The sequence below is a fragment of the Marmota marmota genome, unplaced genomic scaffold, assembly GCF_001458135.2.
Source record: "Marmota marmota marmota unplaced genomic scaffold, marMar, whole genome shotgun sequence".
Lineage (NCBI taxonomy): Eukaryota > Metazoa > Chordata > Mammalia > Rodentia > Sciuridae > Marmota > Marmota marmota.
In genome coordinates this window covers 3,140,167-3,160,073 of record NW_026000005.1, presented here as the reverse complement: position 1 = coordinate 3,160,073, position 19,907 = coordinate 3,140,167, and the positions used below count along the sequence as shown (strand labels likewise).

Sequence of the window (19,907 nt, the reverse complement as noted above, 5' to 3'; positions counted from 1 at the left end):
GTTTGTAATAAATGTGTTTACTACTTCATACCCATATGTCATGTAATCATTGATTAGCTTATATAATAAATTTTAAAAAATTAAATGTCTTAAGAATACTTTCTTTGTATTTTTTAAATAAAATGTTAATGCTTATGGGAGTCATAATCTGAAATTTTATATGTATATCAAATTTTAAATTTTTATCAAAATAGCCCATATTTGCATTTGGAAAAGAAAAAAAATATATGTGTCCAAGGGGAGAGAGAGAGAGAGAAAGAGAGAGAAAGAGAGGGAGGGAGAATACAAAGGATAATGGGATTAAAAGATTGTATGAAAAGGATTAAGAGATAGTATAGAAATTAACATTAAATCAATATAATACATGTGCATCATAAAATAAAATATTAAAATACATGTGTGTCATAAAATATTAAAAGTTTTACTATACATAATAGATTTCAAGTTAAGAATTTTAAAATGCTTAAAATTTCCATATTCATGTGTAAAAATACTTGCATATTGCTAATTCTGCTTCTAGTAACATACTGTTTTTAGTTTTGTGATAATTTTTATATCTGAAAACATTTTGCAAGGTCTGTAAGCAAAATTATTTTTATAACTATTCTTCTCTCTGAGTGTTCTTAGATTCATAAAGTAGCAGATAACAACAGTACATATGTACAGTTAAAAAAGAAAGCCATTCTATTTAGTATTATCTGGTGAAGCTTTACTAAAAATGAATTATATTCATGTAATTTTAACAAGCATAAAAAATTATAAATTTTCATGGAGCAATTATGAATATAAAGTTGGTAGGTGAAGACCTTTAGAAGGAGCACTACGTTCCATAGCTGTCTATCAGTAAGCCTCTGAGCATACTGCTTGGAAGGCATATTTATAATAGGGTACAGGGAACAGCTGGCTAAGATCTTCATTTCAATTACTGTAACTAACATTTGCCAGAGGTGACCCTCAGTGTCCAGGATGAAAGGCCTTTTCAATCAGTCAATATATTTTCTACTACTAATTTTCTCTACTAATAAGATTGGAGCACACTATTTAATTATGTTTTAAGTTTAAAAATGTTTGTTTTAAAAAGGGTAAAGATGTTAGATTTTACAGTTAAGTAAAACCCTAGAGTACCAGAGAGTCTTCTGTGTAGAAGCCTATCTTGTCAAAAGTTACTAAGTTGATGTCTAATATCTATATTGACTTTAGTTACTCAGGTCATGTCTAATATCTATACTTATGGGCATATTTTTTTTCTGTAGAAACCTGTCTCATCAAGAGTTGTGGAGCTGATGACTAATATCTATATTGACTTTTATCAGAACACAACTGGAATTACTGTTGCATATTAATAATGAAAGTAAGCTTCTCAACTCATTGACTGGTGCAAACTTTCCCCACAATTCTAAAATGTGAGATTTTAACATGTTTTCCTAATTCAAGAAGTCTAATTTTGAAAATGATACTGCTGAACACACACACACACACACACACACACACACACACAAGCAGCCATCATGCAGAGGATCTAACGTGAAGCAACAGACAGTGAAAGGTCAGTCATGAAGCTGACATATCCTCTATATACTGCTTATTTCTTTCCATCCTGCTTTTAAAAAAAGAATATTGTAAAGGGTATTTGCAATTCTTTATTTATTTATGTGTTTCTTTTGAGCTCTGCCAGTTCACATAATTAAAAGGCTTCTGCCCTAAATAAGTGAATGTCAAAGTCCAAGGTGCATCATGAAAGAAAACAATTACGAACCATTATGATTTTTTTGCCATTTGGTGCTTATTAAGCATGTGTGTTAGAAATTCAGAATTCTTACACTGCATTAATCTATCACTGCCCCCTAATTTTCTTCTTCAATTACATATATACTTATGAGAAAAGGAAAGAATTTGGTTTTATAAATATGTTGATGTGAAAAATCATTCAAAGTCTAAATCCCAGAAAAATAGTTTCTTAGGATGTTTTTCCCCCACTTTAAGGTTTAGACATCTTTTTCTTCTCTTAGAAAACATTTTCAAACTAATTTTATAATGTCCACAATGGCTTGTGACATTATGGATTGGTCCAGTTTCTTATTGCACTAGGATACTTTTTAGTATTCTTCTCAAGTTGTACCATTCATCTTTAAAATAGTAATAAGAAAAAAAAACACTATAAAGATAGAAATAGCAAACTTATATTGTTGCAAAACCACTATATTTTCTCAAATTGAAATCACTATGGGATTTTTTTCTTGCTTTCAGGAAGCTTAAGTTTAGAACCAGTATTTCTAAATTATTTCATTTAAAGTGTAGACAGGTGCCTGAAAATTACCATCCAATGACAGTGGAAAAGGTACACAACCCTGTCCTTAGAGGTGATGGAAAACTAACCAATACTAGTGAATATGAAATTTTGTGACTGAAAGCTATGATAAAATGAATTAACTCATTCTTACCCTAAAATGTGGGTTTGGGGGCATTAATTGTATTATTAATTATTCAAACCATATTACTTTGCCTCTGCCTTCTTATGCTTTTGAGACAATACCATTTTATTTTCAGAATGTTTACTCTTTCTAACAATAATGCTTCCCAAACTGCCTATCAGAGGGCCCTGTCGACCTACCTTTATGCATGTGGAGCATGTTACCACAGACTTAGTGTTGTTGTCTTCCCAGGCACCCTTCTAGGGATTTTATGGGCCCTAGTAAACCACAAAAGCCTACATTTTCTAGGATCAGTTTTGTAGTCCTTCTGCAGAATCCCCTAAAAAATGAAAGGCAACAGCCCAAAGAACATCAGGGACTCAATTGCATGACAAACAAAAGTAAAGTACATCAATCAGTAAAAGACAAATAAATTTAAGAATGCAAAGATTCCAAGTGGTAGTCAAGACAAGGCTTAAGTATACTGTCTGGAACCTGTGCTTCAGCATGCTAGAGCATTAACATGGAACTTCAAAGGATAGAAATTAGTGGGGGCCAAATAAGTCACTTACCAGGAGTCAGAGATTGTCACTCTCAGGAGTGAAGAAAGATTTGAATGAAGTTGTTGTAAAGAAAGTTTATCTAGCTATCCCCTTTCAGCCAACCTTCAGCCCTCTGATTCCCTTACCCAAATCCTGCTCAACAATCACCTGGCACAATTTTCCCTACATAGCAATGCCTACAACTGAATGCATAACCACCAGAACCTATTTTCATGTAGTCAAGTGTAAACAGATACACAGAAAGATAAATAACTAGAAGGTAGATAATTAGTCATAGTTTAATTATATACACTCTATTATGTCTGCACTTCTTCCTTAATAATAATTTTTGTAAATCTCCCAATACATATCTAATGCATTCTTCTCAGTAACTGTGTAATACTGCATGTTATCAATAGAGCACAATTCATCCAACCATTCTCCTGCCAATGGGTATTCTTTTTGCTTATATTTTTGTTCATTTGCTACAACAAACAATTCATTCATGCAGTAGGTTTTCATTTAAAGCCCTCTATGTACTATTCAAATCTAGGAATAGAGCAGGGGGGAAAAATGGAGTTCTTACTCTCACAGAATATCCATTCTAATGGTGGAGAAAGGCAGTAGTTTAATAAGTAACATAATGTTATATTTTTATGAGGCTAAATAAGGAAATAGAAAGGCACAGGGAATTTACTTTATACTTTGGATGGGGTGATCAAGGAAGACCTCTTTGAGAAGACATTTGATCAGTAATCTGAACAACTTGCAGGAGTAAGCCATGAGGAGTGTTAAGAGCAATCCAGGTAGAAAGAGTAGCCAGCGTCAAAGTTCCAAGAACAGAGAAAACGTGATTGAGAACCCATGGGGACAGCCAATCATGGGTGGTGCACAGTGAGGGAGAAGCAAGCCAGGATGTCAGACAGACACTCTGGCCAGGATCCAGGTGATGCAAGCCTTGGAAGGAACTTTAGAAAATGTCACAGTAAATGTTCACAGACACTGTCAGATTTGTCTCCCCCAAAACTACTGCAATCACACTTCTATAAGCAATCAATGATCATGGGCAGTCCAAGAACACAAATAGGCTGGTCCAGAGTCCTCATAGCTATTTGTCAGTCAGTTGAGTTTGCTTTTCAAAATCTACTCATAACTTGAAATGGGCCTATGAGAATAAAATATTTGTATATGAAAGCTATACAAATGCAAAATATTCTTGTTAGTTTATCTTATCTGTCAAATCCAGAGAGATCTAGAAATTAGATCTGCCAGTGGGTAAGATTTTCACAGTAAAAAAATATCTCAGGCTGAGAAAAGATGAAATTCTGGTATAATCTCAGATCCAATGGGCTCTGGAATAATAGTTGCCAAGGATAGAACTGAAGACGTCAGAGTGGCTATGTCAACACAAAGCATTGGATAGGATAAGTTGCTAAAACTTATGTATCAACATGAGCTAGAATTCTCTTAGGTTGGAAGGAAATGGTCTTATAAATACAGATGCTCCTTGGCTTACAATGAGATTATTTCTTGGTAAAGTCACATATTTATTCATATATTCAAAATGCACTTGGTACCCCTAACCTACCAAATACCATAGCTTAGCAAACAACTGCAGATGACAGTTGTTTATCCTCTCTGTGCACAGCTGCCTGGGAGTACAGCTCACTTCCTCTGTTCAGCATCATGAGAGCATGGTACCACATATCACTTGCCAGGGAAAAGATCACAACTCAAAATTCTAAGATGGTTTCTATTGTTGGCTTTCAAGTATCATTGTGATAAAGCAACTTAAAGTCGATAAATATGTATAAACTGTATAAATGGGTAAAAATCAAAGTGAAAGGAGCTTGCCTTTGTCATTGTTGTCCAAACTTTTCTCAAAATGTCTGGTTTCATCATCTTAAATTAATGTTTTACCTTCTGCAAAGGAGGAAGAAGAAGAAAGTGGGAACAGCCTAGAAAAAAGCACAAAAGGGGAGGCAAATCCTTGAAGAATAAGAACCACAAATATCTATTCAAGTCTGTGTTTCCTTCTCATTAAAAGGGGTTAAGGAACTCTTAATAATCTAATATTTATAATATAGTAAAATCCATATTACATTAAAACTCATGGTATTTTAGAGGATTCTGAAACACTCATATATGTGAAAAAGAAGACTATAAAAGATCATAGAAGAGACATTAATTCCACCTCATGTTTAAAACTCCTAATGGAGAAAATAATAAATAAAAGCCAAGGGATACCTGCTATGTAATAAGGCACAAATTAAGTTTTAATTGCATCTCGGGGTTAAAAGAAGACTTTTTAAATTAAACAAAAAGAAAGAGGAGAAACACCTTTTAAAAGCCAAGCAGTCAATAAAATGTTAGTTATTCTCTCCAGCGATCATTTGGCTTTTAAAATTCTGATAACCTTCCCTAAAAAAAAAAAAAAGAAAGAAAGAAAGAAAGAAAAAAAAAGCATTTCCTCTAGTCTAGACAACATAACCCACTTCCATCTTAGATAGGGCACTTGGGAATGGGGATCTGTCTCATTTCACTCACACCATATATGATTCCACATAAACCAGGACAGTATGTCCCTCCATACCCCAAACAGGGATCCCTGTGAGGCAGTACTTCCTACTATGAGCCAAGGCCTTCAGCAAATTCTGTGTGAAAATACATTTGTTCCTGTTTTCTTTTCACTTACCTTGAAAAGTCTCATCCCCATGACACTGATGGTGGCTTTGGGTGTTGGCTCAAGAGAAAGCAAGCAGCAGAGGGAGGTGGTTTCCTGTGGAGCAGGCAACTTCAGACACCAAGTCCAGGTCCTCCCGTAAACACTAAAACTGAGAAGTCAACACCAGGGTAACATCAGGAAGCTAAGTGTTTCATTATACCTACGCACTGAGTAGTGAAGCATTCTGACCACTGAATTTTCTTTAGAGTTCTGCTTTTTTTAAAAAAAAAATATGTTTTCAACTTAAAAAGTCTTTTATAAAAGCCTTTTATAACAGACTGTATTTTTGAAAAAAAAAAAGTAAGCATTCTTTAAGATATATTTATTGCCTGGGAACCATTATTTGCACCCCTGATAACAGAATGGATTCTTCATTAAAAGGGCTATAGTGTAATATGAGTATTTCTTGGTAGGGGCCCTTCAAATATACTGTGGTTCTTGCTATATAGCTAGCATCTGCCATACCAACAAGGAAAATGTGCCAGAAATAGGTGTGAACATTTTTTGGCTCTAACCTGTGTTTATGAACTAAATGAAGAAAAAGAAAGAATTGTCATTTGGCTTATTCAGATTAGAAAGACATGTTGAGCTTATAATTCCTAAAGCTCCTCCAATTCTTAAATTCTATGTGCTAAATTTGGAGCACCTGTGTTTTTATTTTCCTAGAACCACACTGAAAATCTAAACAAATAACTTTACCCTTTAGTCTCTTGTTTAATGAACTTGGTTTATTCCTGATAAAATATGGGAGGATGTGACATAGACTATGGTTTTCTGGGTTGGTTTGGTGTCAGAACTAGAAGTCTGAGTGCAAGTCTGTTAGAGAAAATTCATGTTATTCCCTTATGAACAATATATGTGGAGAATATGACCAAAAACATAATTAGTTCTATACTTAAGGTACATTATAGGTGAAATAAATTTTACCTAGTCAAACTTAGGACAAATCTGTTCCCATTTCAGTTCATTAGATTGGAAATTTACATACAATGTTTGAAAATATTAAATTATAAATAAACATTTGAAATGATATCTGTTCATACACTAGAGACTGTTTGTAGCTATGTTTTACCTAGTCAAATCAATTTTCTTGAACTTATGTGTCTAAATAGAATGTGGTCATACATTTTAGTGTACCTATAGTCTTATTTTGGTTGGTCCCATAAGAAGGAAGAGAATTTGATTATCATCACTTTGCAATTTCTTTGCAAAACCTCTTTATTTCCTTAGAAAGAAATAACCATGGACAGCTTTTAATAAAAATTTCATTTCTTTACATGAAAACTTTAAACCTTGAAGTGTTCTTCAAAGTTTAAGCTTTAGTTATTCATTTGAATTTAAGTAAAACTTGCTCACTTATCAGTTAAACTAAATTATACTGAAAACAAATAATAATGCATTTTAAAAAACAGTTGAGTATCTTGCTCTCACCTACAATCGAATCTTAACTAAAAAGATGGTATGAATATCTGCTACTGTGTCTTTCTATATAGAAATATAATGATAAAGATCTTATTTTAATTCAGGAAACTTATTAACCACAAATTACATGTAAAAACATGAACCACTCCTATATCAAAGACCCAACTGAATTTGAAATAGAGAAGGTGTTTTTTAGTTTGTTTGTTTTTGCTGTTCTCTGTCAACCTTTATGACTCACTCACTATGGTTTACCTGGTGTCTTTACACACTATTTAGAGACAACCTCAGCAAGAAAAAAAATGGATTTAACTTGTCAGAGCAAAAAAAATCAAGGAAACATTATAGCAGTGACATGTATAAAACAAAAGAGATCATTTGAAGTGAGACAGATAAGGATTCAAATCAAATTAAACAAGTTAATTATCCTAAGCCACAAGGTCTTCATCTGTAAAATAATGCTTGCCCCAGGATTGTTTTTAGCCAGCACATGGAGGTATTACCATGCTGGTTAGTGAAGAGTGAAGTATTTCCATACATTCGTAAAGAGCTGCTCCCCAAAACACCAGTCCCCTTGTCCCATTCTATATCAGGATCCTCCAGTCCTCATCAAATTCAGTAACCCCTCAATAATTGGAGAAGCTTCTGAAATTCTCCTTCAATGCTACATTCTGATTGGTCAGTGCCCTTGTCCTACTAGTATTAAATATTTTTAATATCTCTATATCTGTCTTATGAAGTATTTTAAGAATTTAGTGAGATAATGATACCTAGCATTTAATAAGCATTGTGCTCAGTATTATAAATTGTCTAATGTGCCCAATCTCACAAGGCTGGGTGTGTCTTCTGTGGCTTATCAGGAAAATCCCTCATTTGATAAGGTCATAGAACCCTTTCTTCCCCCATTAATTTCTTCCTTTCTAAGGTCATTGGCAATGCTGACTACACGTCATTAGTATATACGTGTTCAGTAATCTTAAAAAGCAAGAAAATAAAAACCATTTCTAAACTAGATCAAAATGTGTTCATTAGCACACTGAGATTGAATTTCAAGATGACTTTTTAAATTTTCATGTCAATCTGTTTAATTAATGGAAGTCTGTACATTGTTTCTGTTTGCATGTTTGTATCATTTATTGACAGATATAATCATTGTTAACAACACATAATTTGAAAGGGGAAAAAGATGTATGGCTCAGTTTATAAAGTATTAACCCAAATGTTTAAGGCAAAGAAAGGTTTAGTTCTCAAAAGACAGCATAAAATAAATTCTCTTTCTCCAAGTTGATGGTTTAAGAAAATAGCTAATTCAGAAATACAAAAATCTAGAATATATATATTTAACTTTGAAAAGTAATTTCAAAGCAAATATATATAAAAAGTAATTAAGCAAATAGATGAACTGCACAGACATTTGCTTCTTTCCCAGATTGACTGCTATTCTCTGTTAGTATGGAATGATGATGAGAGTGTACATCCCAATGCATTTCTACTCATAACTGGCCTGTGTGTGAGAGATTAGAAGCACTTCTGTTCCCTCACTATTCCTGCTGGCTTGATGGGGCATAATTAGTGTAGAATATTAGGTAAGACCGAGAGCAGGTAGCTTGCCAATCAGATTTACTATCGAAACCCATGGGTGTTGCCACTTTCAGCCATTTCTGACTGTACTGCTAGGAATTAAATCACGGCATTAGCTGAGCACTCTTTGGCTATGGAAACCTAGTAGGTCATCAGTTTATGCCCCCACCCTTTAGACAAGTGGCAGGTGGAGCACACTAGCTACTGCTAATGCCATGAGCTGGAGGCTCTGGCTAGTAGATGAGAGTTTACAGGGTTTTGTTTTTTTTAATTCATCAGGCCATATGCTGCCAGGCTCTCATGCAAATAGATGAAATTGCAAATAATAAAAAAGAACCAACTGTTTTAGCGGTTGGCTGTTTTTTCTCATCATTGCCATCTATGTGAGAGGCCAGTTAATGAAAGAGGGGTCTTGGACTCCCAGTGACATCAACCTAGAGGGATAGATACTTCAAAATCCAGGCTTCATTCAAACCTCTGCCCTAGGGTAACTTGGTGCCAAGCATCTATTTGGCTGGAAAGTAGGGAAGCCTGGCCTTCCAGCTGGCCTGGAGATTGGGCAAGCTTCTCGAAAGCTCCCTGCAGCTGAGGCCCATTGTCCACTGATGTGAGAACAGAGAAAGGTTAAGTTTCGTTTAGGTTGGGTTAAGTTGGGGCTCATGGGTTTATCAGCTTCAGACACACTTTGAATGAGCAGCTTTAGAAATAGAAAGGATTAGTCAATGCTGTTTTCTATTTTAAAACCATAAGAACATTAGCATTTGTAGGCTTTTTGAAAAGCACTAACTCTTTAATATCAAAGACTGTAGGAAATTGTCTCCAAGCAGATTTTAAACTCTTCCCCAGTATACTTACATTTAAAATTAAAATGTTGCTAAACTTTTGTATAATTTCTGCTGTTGCTCTATTCATAATTATTAAGTTTCCAGTCTGTACAAATGGAGAATTTCACACCCTTGATAGAATTCACACATTTGTTTCCCATTTTAAGGCAATAAACCTCCAACCAAAAAATGAAGTAGACTGACTCTGAATTCATGTCTATGTGCATATTTTTTAAATAATTTTGTTTTTGAAATGTTGTGCTAACGTTCATTTGCACCTCTCTCAGGTCACTTTGAAACCATAATTTGCACCTTTTTAAAGACTATTCAAAACCAGTTGTACACAATTAATATGCAATGTATTGCAGTTCAAGAATTGTCAAAATAAACATATTACAGAAATGTATATAGCTACATGTGTGATACTGGGAGAAGTCTGTGATGAGTCTCTCATTCAACTCTTGCTGCACAGCAAGGGTGTACTGAAGAGTATTTGGCCCACAGGAGCCAAGGCACAACAAACATCTTGCAGGCAACCAGAAGCAAATTCTTGCCCTCTAGTTTTCCTACCACATCACTAAAACTGGTGTTCTTACTGTCTTACTGGCTTTTCTTTGCCCTTTAGTTAACTGTAACCTAACCTAACCTAACTATGAAACACAAATGGGCTTAGCTCTACTATTCAGGAATGGTTCCTGGATCTGCTAGGGAACAAATCACAATAAAAGGCTGCAAAGTTTGCCTCCAGCAGACCATGATAGACACACTTCATGCTGCTTCTCGGTGAAATAAAAAAATAAATGGTAAGTTCATAGAGGAAATTAACATTTTTGGAAAAACTAGCTCATGTTACATATAAACAATAAAGACAACAAATGATAATATGCACTTGAATTTTTCAAGAGAATGCTATTAGAAAGTCCTGGAACAGGGAATAACGGGCTCTATAGTCACTAATATTCATGATCCTGTATTCCAAATCAATTTGATTTTTTTTTTCCCTAATGCCAAAGTGTTGACTTCACTGGGAGAAAGATCTATTGGTGAAACTCACTGTGTAATGTCTTCAAGAAAAGGGCTATCTTCCTAACAAATTTAAAACTGGGAAAGTTACACCTAGATCAACCTTAACTTGAATATGTATGTTGAAGCAAGAAATGACATAGTTCACAAAAGGTAAATGCCAAGACCTGAAGACATTTCCATGTTATAGGAAAGCATGCATGTGAGGTATGGAAGAATAATATTCTACTCTCTCAGTAGGAAATTTAAAGATATATTACTTTTCACAATGAATTTTAAAATTTAAAATTTATATTTAATGGTGATAAACTCTTCTATCATAGGAAAATGATGCAAATAATAAAAATATAAGATATTTACAAGATATAAAATTAGACATAAAATTAGATATAAAATAAGATATAAAATTACTTAGGCATTATTATGTACTCAAGTATGAAAACCAATCATAAATTTTCAGAACAAAATTATTAATTAGATTTAAGTGTTAAAAAGAGCAAGTACCTAAAGAACTTATTGATGAAAATTCTACGATTAATTAGGTGAAGTACTGACATCATAAAAAAAGTATAGATGGTTCTCATACATAGGAAGCAAATATTTAATAATTTCCTCTATTCTGTCTTTAGCACTAGAATTATTGCTTTAATTTTTTAATTTAAATTTGTTTTTTGTTGATCATTAAAAACATAAAAATTATATATACTAATGGGGTAATGTGATATTTTAATACATGTATCCATTGTATAATGTTTAAATCAGGTTAAACCATCTTCTCAAACATTTATAATTTCTTTATGGTGAAAACTTTCAAAATCCTTTCTCCTGGCCTTTTGAAATGTACAATACATTACTGTTATCTGCAGCACACCAGAACTTCTTACTCATATCTAACTGTAACTTAATGCCAATTAATTAGCCTTTCCTCCTCCTTCCCTCACTCCTGATCTCCCCAGCCTCTAGTAACCACCATTCTACACCCAACTTCTATGAGATCAACTTTTGTAGATTCCATATATGATGAGGTCATGCAGCAATACTTATCTTTCTGTGCCTGGCTTTCTTCACATAACAACCTCAAGTTCCATCCACGCTGTTGCAAATGGTAGGACTTCATTATTTTTTTTATGGATAAATAGTTCCCTGTTGTGTATATATAATACCCTGTTGTATTTCCTTTATCCATACACCAGTTGATGGATACTTGGGTTGTTTGCATCTCTTGGTTTTAATAAACAGTGCTGCAACAGACATGGAAGTGCAGATGTGTCTTCAACAGGCTGATTTCATTTCCTTTGAGTATATGCCTAATATTGATATTGCTGGATCTTATGATAGTTCTATTTTTAACTTTTTAAGGAACCTCCATATTTTTTCTCTATTGATTCATTTACATATATGGTAGATTCAACCTATTGGACTCCTAGTGAAGTTATTTCAAAGAATAAAGAGGCTGCCTTCAGGAGATAGCTGAATTCCATCCTTCCCTTCTTCCTTCCCTCTCTCCCCCAACAAATATTCATTAAACTCCCCATTATGTGCCAGTCACTCACTGTTCTAGGCACTAATCACCTATCTGTGATCAAGACAGACTCCGATCTCGTAGAACATCAAACCCTTAACCAGGAAAATAAATAAATTAACACGATAGAGGCTATGATAAGAGATATAAGAACAAGTGAATAGACAAATATAAGAATAACTGGCTCACAGGAGCAGAGACATTTTAGATATCTGAATGTGATACTTTTTCCGGTGTGTGGAAAGCACAGTATAATTTACTTAGGAAATACTCCTAGACACACAAAATCTTTTCAGAACTACATAAAGCATTAGAAATCATTCAGTGTCACTGCTCCCTTTAAATGATAAAGCTGAAGTGGATTGACTGGCTTACCCCATGTCCCATGGCCAACTGAACAATTAGCTTTCATAGTTAAAAAAGTAAAGGAGAGAGCGTTATTGTATGTATTCACTAATAGTCCATGACCCTAATACCTGTATTTAAATGGCAGAGCTAAAGCTGATTATCAATCTAGTTACAAAGGGAAGAAGCTATGTAAATAATGGTCTTCATCTTATTTGATGGTTTCATCACTCTTACATGGCATATGGACCTGGTTTTGATATCAAATTCTAACTCTCATTCCTTTATAATAATAATTAATTTTTAAGAATGATCTAAGAAGTTAACATTGCTTGGATACTACATATATATGCAAATGCACAGAAAACATTAGCATCAAAATGTTCTCCTGAACTTTGTAAGAAGTATCATCATAATATTTAAAATCTACAGGACTAGATCATATCTTAAAGTTTATTTAATTAACAATACAAGAGTGACAAAACCACTGAACATCTATAAAGCATGTTATCACTATTTCCATAATCCAATTTGATCTTCAAATAGAGTGGTATAATGTAGAAAAGATTTTCTAATTCTTTTGGAGGTAAGAAACAAATTCAGAGAGGACTTCCCTAAAGTCACACAGCTAGCAAACATCAAAGAGAAATAAAACCCAGGCTTCTCATCCCAATCTTTATGCATTTTTACTAAAACACCTACCTCTCCATAAACATGTATAACAGGGTCCCTGGGTACTTCACATAGTGCCAAGATCCAGGGAAGCTATGAAGGAAGAAACAAGTCCTTTGCCTATTACAAGTTCATAGTAAAAATTTATCACTCATTCACATGTGTGTGCATACACACACAGGTCAGTTTACTTGAAGAATGAAAGAAATAATCTCCCCCAGCAGTCAGATCTTTCAGCACATTATCTCATTTACAAACATCTCTCTCTTAAAGATATCCCATTAGAACATTCTGAGGCTTCTATCTGGCTAACTTGTCTTCTTGCTTTCTAAGAATACACCAAAGAAGAATACATCAAAGAAGCACATGGGAGTAGTTATAACAGATTAATTTGCATCCACCATTAAAAACCTAAATGCAGTATATTTAAAGGACAATGTACAAACAGAGGCAATATGAGACAGAGAAGTGCCCCAGGCATCAAAACAACTGGAAATTTGTCCTACTCTGCTAAAGAAACCCACTACTGAGAGATAGATTATCCTATCCATCTGGATGGATTATCCCATATAGCCAATGTTGCTATTATGTGAATCCAGCTCAGTATAACATTCCTAAATACAGAGAAGTTTGCCTTGGGATAACCAACTCCTAGCTCAGGGACTTGTATATAAAGCTCTAACACAGCCCATTAAATCAGGTGGTTCAGAGGCATTTCACAATTCTGACTTCTAGAACAAGCATAGATAATTAAAAAGGCTGACAGACCCCATTATTTTTACACTCAAGTGCATCACATTGAATTAACAGACAAAGGCCACATGATGTGTGACATTTTTTTCCACTGATAATCATTTATGTGGTGCCACTTTTGCTACCATATTCTTCTTGTCCATGGGCTAGACTCCAATATACAGTCACTAAGCAGTCATTCAATCAGCTCTCAGTATTTTATTTGTTTTTCTCTAACTGGGAAAGCTATTTTGAGACATTCTCACTGATGGTAATATGATATGGTGGGAAAGAAGCTTAAATGTAAATAAGATATTAGTAGAAAGAGAGAAAAAAAAATATAACTGATATTACTTGAGTCTAGGGTTGTCCAATGTATTGAGAAAAAAATATGACCTTGAATTTTTTTTTTGTGGCCACACAGGTCAGACACTGCTGTTTAATGACTAAAACCCATCACACATATCTCAAGACAAGAGTCTAGGATACACACACATGATTACACATAATTTCCCATAAGGGTGGACATTTGCAGTGTTCAAATCTACAGACACTGAAGGAGCTAGAAAGTTCCATTTAGTGGTTGGTCACTAAAAGCCCATTGTCCTTGACTGACAGCTCTTTGGAGGAACTAAAGCCTTAGAAGAGAAGGCTGCCCTCACTGTAGACCCTTCCATCCATACCTGAGCCAAAGAAGGATACACCAAATGCATTTGGGGCAAGTAGCAAGGAACTGTTTGCAGGGAACAAAGAAGTATAATCTGGTCCTATCTAAGTAAACTCCCTCCACAAACACCCTGCCTTGCCCCCAGGCCCTATCTCTGAAGGGGACTAGCCCCCCCCCCCCCAGGCTTGGCCATTCCTGAAACCCTCATGGCAGTCATTCTAAAACAGAGAAGGTTAGACCTTCCTCCAGACCAGCTGGGCCAGCCTTTCTGAGATGGGTCTGTGAAGTCCACATCTCAGCCCTGGACTGGACAATGATTAGGTTCAGGAATCCTGAACAGTTTCCTTTGCCTCTTCTCACCCAAGAAGGGGGAGGGAGTGAGGTTACTGCTATTGTTGAGCTGAAAGTTTGTTTTTTGGGTTTTTTGTTTTGTTTTGTTTTGTTTTGTTTTGTTTTTTTAAGCAATCCTGCAATGGAATACTTCATCCAGGAATCTACAAAGCTAAGAAAACACATACACACACATGAACATACATGCACACACACACACACACACACACAGGCCCTCAGAGCTCAAGGATCCACAAGTCCAGCAGGTTGTAGGAGCTAGGACCTGAAGACCATCAGCATCTGGAAGGGATACTAGGTTCCCAGGGACAGCCATGGCAGCTCTTTGCCCATAGAAGTGAGGAGGTGTAAGCTGCTAGTCACAGGCGGCTGTGCTGCTTCCCAGAAGACCTACAGGGCTATGGAGGCACAGGGAAATTGGGCCAGGGTGTAGGATACAGAGGTGATAGGTGCCAGCACCTTCCCAGGTAGACTACAGTGGGCACCATGTGGTCCAGGAAGAAGATGAGGAAGTTACATCCAGGCAATAAAAGGATCAGGCCCCAGGAAAGTGTAGATGAGGCCCAGAAAGACATAGATGGTTTCCATGTCAATCTGGTAGGCTCTGAGACAATGCTCCACGTAAGCGTCACTCCAGCAATACTGGAGGCCCATGTCTCAGGGCATCTTCAGGGCTGGCAAAAGCCTTCTTCTGCAGCCTCACTGGCCTGTGATAACTACCACCTTGTCCATCTTGATGACCAGCAGTGTGATGCAGAGAAGGAAGGCTGGGAGCGATTGTCCATTCACCGATGCCAGGCTAGGGGAGGCATCATGGCCAGCTGGCGGGAGCTCCAACTTGGGACAGCATGACTATGGGTATGAACATCCCCAATATCACCTTGATTTTAAGGTCAGAAAAATAATTTTTTATTTTACCTTCATATTTTCATAAATGGTATTTTTGACCCTAATGAATATGGTCATAAAACACAACTATCCTTTGAGAAATAAAGGAAAATATTCCTACCTGATTTCTCTCTACTTTCTAATTATTTGATTTGCTGTTTTATAAATTCTCAATTTCATATATAGAAAAAATCACACTTATAATGTCTACTATCAGTAATGTTATAATTAGTATAATTGTATATACATTGTGGTTTTCATTACTGAAATAATGATTGAAAAGTGACAGCTTAGATTAAGTAATTCATAAACATGAGATCTGACTGCAGAACAATGAAACCTAGGGACAAACATACTAGAACCTGCATATGCAAATATTTGCTGCCATCACAAAATTGTTTTAGAAGGAGTCATAAAGCAAATGCTATTGGCATTTGGAATTTAAAGAGAGAATTTCAATTTATAAATGAATAAAAATTGTCCTTACTTCATCGTTAAATGGTCTTTCCTTCCTTCAATATATTCTTCTTTCCATCTTTTTTTTTTTTTGACCCAAAATAGTATGTCCAGAAATTGACCATTTGATTAATTTACCATACATGACTCCAGATAAATCTGGAAATCTACCTTTAAATTTTTTGGAAATTCGCCATCAGTGAAATAGTCACCTACCACATGACTCACCTGTAATGCAACACCTTTACCTACAGAACTCAAAATAGAGAAGAGTATCATCCTTTAAACACTGTACATTAACTAGTGTGTAATACAAGTAATAATTCATTTCATGAGAGGACATTTCTGTGGCTACGTAGAAAAGGTATGTCCCAAATATGGTCTGTCTACATTACAACAAAAGAATTTAGTTTTGAAAATACCATCCAACTTTTTAGATTAATTAGCCCTCTATGTCTGCTACAAAGCTTTCACCTACAGATCCTATCTCCACCTTGAAAATTGTTCTCCCAAACCCCTAGAGCTCCACTTACTTATCCAGCTACCTTATACCTAATGACAAAGAAAATTAAATCCTAGATTTATCAATTACCTTATTTCAAAACACTCTATTCAGAAAAAAGAATAACATCCCACTATTATGTTGATATATTTGAAATAGCAAATTGAAATTTTCTGATGGTGTTGTGGGATCTTTGTGAGGTGGACTTTTTCCAAGACACCGCTCTAGGCTCTATGTCTTACTGATTAACTCTGTCATTTAGTGCAGGCTGCAGGCTTCTCCCTGTCAGCTCAGGTTTGTGTGCAGATAAGTCATGTGCTTAAAGTGCACTGAAAACCACCCTAACAGATGTCCATAAAACTTAAGATATGGATGTCATTTTTAAAGCATCTCAGAGATGAAATCGTTTGCTGAGGCAGTCTTGAGGGCCTAGTAAGCAAACAAAAATGTCTTATGACTGTCACAGGCTGCCTGGGATACACAGAATTGACTTCCAAATTCTTTCAAACCTGTGAGTGGAGATATCCCTATGTAAAGAATTGACTTCACAAGAGGACAGAAACCACTTGACATAGTCATTCAAAAAGGGACACCTAAGAAGGCCACCAGTTGACCAACATTACCCTTATGGACTTAAGACACAATGGTGTCTTTAGCAAAAACTGCAGAGGATGACAGGAAAGGAACTGGGATATGAAGGTGCCTCAGGTGAGCCTCACATCCTCAAAGTCTTATGGGGACCTTCCTTGACAATAGACACAACTCTGTAGGTATGGATGTGAGCATCCTTTTCTCCCCAAATAACATTCTCTATTAATTTGAAGCAAGATTACTAATACAGATTACCTGATAACTCCTGTCTTGTCATATCTAAGGTCTAATAAATTCGATGTGGTAGGAAAATTTGGTGAATCACATTATCCCCCAATTGGTACTTATTAACTTGTTGACATTCACTATCATTTTAGAATTCAAATATTATGTCCTGAAATGTTATAGTTACTTGGAGACTATGTTTTATCTCCACATGCCTGGTGTAAGAAACTCTGGTCTCCAATTGCTATACCACCAATGGCATCCCATCCTGTCACAGCTTTTAGTCTAGTATCTAGACCCTTCTCTTTCTTCCCAACTTTGAATTTGTATAACATATTTAATCAACTACTAGTCCTCCCTGTGGAGCATCAACCATATTTCCAAATGTTTCCTCATCCTGTTTTTGAGGAATCATTTCCAACTGGCTTCCAAAACTTCATATCCTGAATCAGATTTCAGATTACATCCATTTCCCTCTTTAACCTGCCTAAATTGCCTTTCTTCCCTCTTATGAAAACTTAATGAGGCCAGGCACGGTGGTGCATGCCTGTAATCCCAGCAGCTTTGTAGGCTGAGGCAGAAAATTGCAAGTTCAAAGCCAGCCTCAGCAACAGTGAGATGCGAAGCAACTCAGTGAGACCCTGTCTCTAAATAAAAATACAAAATAGAGCTAGGGGTGTGTCAAGTGTCAGTGGTCAAGTGTCCTGAGTTCAATCCCTAGTACCAGAAAAAAAAAAAAAAAAAAATCAAAACTTAATGATCCCTATTTATTTCTTCCATAAAGCATTCCATGGTTCTTCTAGCCCAATGTTTTTCAAACTTACTTTGCATCACTCTGGTATGTTGTTGAAATGCAGTTTCTGATTCAGGAGATCTGGATGGGACCTGAAATCAGCATGATACCCACGTTATTGGTCCTTAGATGCACTTTGAGTAACAAGATTCTAGCCTACCATAGTTTCTACTTCCTCTAAATCATCTAGGACAGGCACTATGCATGATTTATTCATGTTTATATCTTCAGTGATCCACAGAGTGCTTGACACATCAAAACACTCAACAAATGTTTGGTGGATAAATGATTAAATTAATAAATGTGTCACATTCACCCTGGCACTTAGAAAATTCTATTTAAAATAGAATATTTTTATATGTACTTTTTTCTTTAACTGAAATCTAGTTGAGGGCAGGTATCAAATTCTATACTTGTCTCTTTAAAGAGTTATATGTGTCCACTGTGTCCTCAGAAAACAGGCACTTGGTATAAATTCTGATTGAACAGTTACATAAAAGGGTTTATTGAATAAGTCACTGGAAGAGGAAGGGTATCATGTTTAGCTTACACATCAGGTACTAGAAGATAAGAGTCATTAACAAGCTGGCAAACTTGTAGATAGAAAGCCCCAAGTCCTGCAAAGGCACACAGAGGGCAGAAATATTAAAATCAGTAACCAGGAAAATAGGCCTTTTGTAGACACAGGCGCACTCTAATGAGAAAAGTGCTTCAGTTCGTTGAAATGCCAAGCCAGTGGTTGATATGCTTGGGAATAAAACCAAGCATTATTACAGGGGTAGGCAGATGGCACATTTTTTTTTTCTTAATTCAAAGCTTCACTTTTGTAAATAACAATGGAAATTGAACAACTGGCACATACCAAGTTTTGCAGACTATATTAAGAGTTTTCAAAAATGAATTTCCTCAAGAATTTCTGCCTTTGGAGTATTTGAATATATACTGATTTGCAGTATTATTTATTCAATATTTCACACCTGCATTATCTTCTCAACCAGACTATAGCCAGAGATAGGGACTTTGTCTATATGAGATGGTGGGAACATGGCGATGTTTTTTAAATAAGCATAATATTTAGAAGAACCTGGATGACCCACAATTACAGACATGGATCTGCTATTAAGCAGAGAAGGATGGCCAATAAAAAGGTGAGGTGTATAATGAGTGGATTCCCAGACTAAAGAGGGAAACTCCACATACAGTGGATATGTATTTGTATTTCATTCTCTCTTTCTCTTTCTTTTGCTATCTCTTTCTTTCTCATAACCATAACAGATAAACTAGCCTTGAATTCTGCCAATGACTGGATCTTTGAAAATATCACGTCATGTAAATAGATGAAAACCATGGTGCCCCTGAAGCTTTCAGAATCACTTCATCAAACATTGACTTTGCTATCAGATTACAAGTAAGCCAGATGCAAATAATTTATCAGTAGGGGAAATAAGCTATTATCTTCTGACTACATTGTATTTGTCAGAGAAGTAACGTATTGATTCTCAGAAAGACAGATATATATATATATATATATATATATATATATATATATACACACACACACACACACACACATACACACACACACACACACATACATAACACATATATGGGTTCATACCTGTGTGGTTCAAAGTGAACCTA

The 19,907-nt window shown here is 35.5% G+C and overlaps 1 long non-coding RNA gene across 1 annotated transcript; it reads right to left on the bottom strand.

The window, feature by feature from the left end:
• Nucleotides 1-4,811: 4,811 nt before the first annotated feature.
• On the bottom strand, nt 4,812-19,216 carry LOC125618146. Its single transcript, XR_007349383.1, has 3 exons — nt 18,298-19,216; nt 5,649-5,787; nt 4,812-4,911 (listed from the first exon to the last, which is right to left on the bottom strand). It is a non-coding gene; the product is annotated as an uncharacterized LOC125618146 (long non-coding RNA).
• Nucleotides 19,217-19,907: the final 691 nt, after the last annotated feature.